At 39.9% G+C, this 3,595-nt stretch overlaps 1 long non-coding RNA gene across 1 annotated transcript; it reads left to right on the plus strand.

The window, feature by feature from the left end:
* Positions 1–1,205: 1,205 nt before the first annotated feature.
* On the plus strand, positions 1,206–3,071 carry LOC124267521. The gene is made up of 2 exons (XR_006896054.1): positions 1,206–2,227; positions 2,342–3,071. It is a non-coding gene; the product is annotated as an uncharacterized LOC124267521 (long non-coding RNA).
* Positions 3,072–3,595: the final 524 nt, after the last annotated feature.

Genomic DNA, 3,595 nt, shown 5'->3' on the forward strand with positions numbered 1-3,595 from the left:
CATCATTGCTACATCGCAACAGCACCATGACGTCACAACATTGTTGCAACTTCACAGTTGCAGGGCAAGAGTGCAACAGCAACTTTCTAACTGATAATATGTGCCTCATAGTCTTAATATCTATTGCAGAATAATTGACATGTTATTATAAAGTGTGTTATTCAGAACATTGAAACTGAAGATTGAATCATGAAAATAGCGTATCACATGCAAAGCCAGGTTCATGAGAGTTTCCATTCCTTTGAAATTTACGAATGACCTCAGTAATGACTCATGTTTGCTGACTCAGTATACCATGTAGAAGTATGAAGAGGTCAGTGACATCATCAAGCCCAAAATGGACCGCCGGAGGTCAAGCAGTGTTGAAGTCCATATCGTAGCAGAGAAGACGTTAACTGACTCATACCACAGTTAACGAATAGTCTCTGCTTTGGGCACTTGCTTAATACTTTGAACTGAGTCTCGCTGCCCTCGATATCAAATAAAATTGTCCGACCACTGCATGTGCCGTGGCAATACCAGGAATAACCTGCTGAACGATGAACGTAACACACCAGTTTTGTAAGTTGAAATAGTAGTTTAAATATTGGTAAAAGCAATCATAGTCCTTCGGAACTGAAGTCCGTACTGGACATTTTCACTGTGTGAGCAAGTAGCATTTTGACTATGATTGAAAGAAAAATGTACAAGGTTGTCACGAACAATGACCTCACACCTGGTTGCTATGAACATGCTCATTGCTGTTTGGATACTCTAGAACCTGCTTGATCAGCTTATATCAACTATCTGCGACCAGCAATACTTAGTGAATACGAGTTGAGTAAACTTTACATCGGGGTTCATTTATTTAAGCCTTTGTTCCATCTTTGATATGAACCTGATTTGATGATATTGGTGCATTTTGTACTCCCCAGGGAGTTGAGAATCAAAATCAATGCTCACTGATTCATCCATCGAGGAAGTAATAATGACACGCTTTGAGTATCCCTTCGTGTTGTATGAAAGATTATAGATCGCAGTGATGTTGTTGTTAGCATCATTTCAGAGAAATTTCAATATGCGAGAATCACTCATAAAATCTCCATCATCATTGATTGGTTGTTGTTTAATGCCGCAGTCAGCAATATTCCAGCTATATGGCGGCAATCTGTAAATCGACTTTGAACCAGACAATCCAGTGATCGACAGCATAAGCATCGATCTACGCAACTGGGATGCGATAACACGTGTCAACCAAGTCAGGGAGCCTGACCACCAGATCCTGTTAGTCGCCCCTTAGGACAAGCATGGGTTGCTGATGATCGATTCTAACCGGGATCTTCACAGGTCCATCATCAACAAATATTGTGAGCATCAATTTCATGACTTAGAGTCACACTGGTCAGACACATCGATTCGGAGACACTTGACATACAGTTTGTTTTCATTATTATTATTATTTTTATTATATACAGATTTGAATAAATAAATGCAACACAGGGTTTTCAGGTCCTCCTTGTTTATTGTTATTATTATTTAATTATAGATGTGTTTTATAGATTGAAAATTATTTTTATGTTTAACAGATTTAGATACATGAATGCAGCAAAGAATACTTGCGTGATCCTGGCACTGTCAGGCTGGTTACAAATAATGATTATTATTATTATTTTGTTGTTTTACACGACTGTGACTCTTCAAGTGAGAGCCTCTCCCAATTCTTTTGTTATTTTGCTGACATCTTTGGGATGAAACCATCTGAGATGATTACGTTTTTGTTTAAGTTGTGTATGCTTTGTCAATGAAATGAAGGCACAGTATAATCTACAGGATGATGTTCCAAGAGGTTTGTAATGCAGATTCTTTGTCAGGGTATGACTATGGTTTGATGTGACAGTGCGATTTGTTATAGTAAATTCGACTTTTAGAGTTGATGATGTACATGATTATTTAAGTAAAGTATCCGATTGGTTTATGATGAATACATAATCATATTTGATGTGTATAGATTTGGAATGTACATACGTCTATGGTTGTTTGTTTGAGAAACATGTACAAAGGTTAAGCATGATATGTGAAGGAACCTTTTTCAATCCATTCAAAGTTGTTCACACTTGGCGCACCAGGTTATTTTTGTTCTGTTTTTGTGCAGTAGCTTTAAATGATGAACTGGTGGAACTAACGACACGTGTACTTATGAACTGTCATAGGTACCTGCTTGTAAACTGTCATTGGAATTGGGGCATAGGTACCTGCTTGTAAACTGCCATTGGACTTGGGACACAGGTACCTGCTTGTAAGCTGTCATTGGACTTTGGGCACAGGTACTTGATTGTAAACTGTCATTGAAATTGGGGCATAGGTACCTGCTTGTAAACTGCCATTGGACTTGGGACACAGGTACCTGCTTGTAAGCTGTCATTGGACTTTGGGCACAGGTACTTGATTGTAAACTGTCATTGGAATTGGGGCATTGGTACCTGCTTGTAAGCGGCCATTGGACTTGGGACACAGGTACCTGTTTGTAAGCTGTCATTGGACCTGGGACACAGGTACCTGCTTGTAAACTGTCATTGGGATTGGGACATAGGTACCTGCTGTCCTTTTGCCTCCTATGTATCCGATTGTAGACACTCACTCACTCCGGGGAATGGGCATCTGCTTCTAAATCCTTAGTTACTCAGGGGAAAAGAGGGACCGCCAGTGTACTGCTCACTGTCACGCTTGAAGACCCTTCTGGGAGACTGGGCACCTGCTTGGAACTCTCAGAGAATCCTGTACTGGGATCGACACCATCTTTCTATAACTTTTGTATTGAAATCACAATCTATACTTACACAAATGTACTTGTTTTGTTTTGTTATATCTAATCATAATGTTGGGTAGAAATTTATAATTTCATGAATTACACCATTACGTCTTATCCACTTATTTTCTTTTGGTATATTATTTACCAATTATTTTGTTTACCGCCCATGTGTATACACCGGTTTTTATTTTGGGATGTTTTACTGATGAATATATTATGATGGGTTGCCATGGCTGCTGATGACTTGTAATGAGTGGAAGGAATAAACGTATTCCATACAGAATCCTGTGTCAACTCGTCATTAACGTTTCGCTTAAATATGATTCTGTCTGAATTTGGAAGATACCACTGTCAGAGTTTGCTTTTGAAATCACTCATCATTTGAACAGGGAGTCCATAAAAGGGTAAGCATGTCCTTTATGTTGTTTGTGCAGTGTGGAGCACCATTTAAGTGGCCTAAATATAATTGATACTATTCAAAAAGACGTTAAAACCCAACTCACTCACTGTCAGTCCATGTAATGCATACCTCCATTACAGACCTGAGAAACCTTTCGGACATATTGGTCCGAAATGAATGGGTGAGTGATCGGGTGGTCAGGCTCTCTGACTTGGTTGATACATGCCATCGTATCCCTGATGCGTTGATCGATGCTCATGCTGTTGATTACAAGGTGACCGCCTCCGTGGTGTAGTGGTTAGAGCCTCCGCCCGGAGAATGGAAGATCGCGGGTTCGATCCCCGACCGCGTCATACCAAAAGACGTTAAAATATGGTACTTGTTGGTTCCTGCCTGGCGCTCTGCAT

Source organism: Haliotis rubra, unplaced genomic scaffold (assembly GCF_003918875.1).
Source record: "Haliotis rubra isolate DU_JTF1 unplaced genomic scaffold, ASM391887v1 Scf1318, whole genome shotgun sequence".
In the NCBI taxonomy this organism is placed as follows: Eukaryota; Metazoa; Mollusca; class Gastropoda; order Lepetellida; family Haliotidae; genus Haliotis; species Haliotis rubra.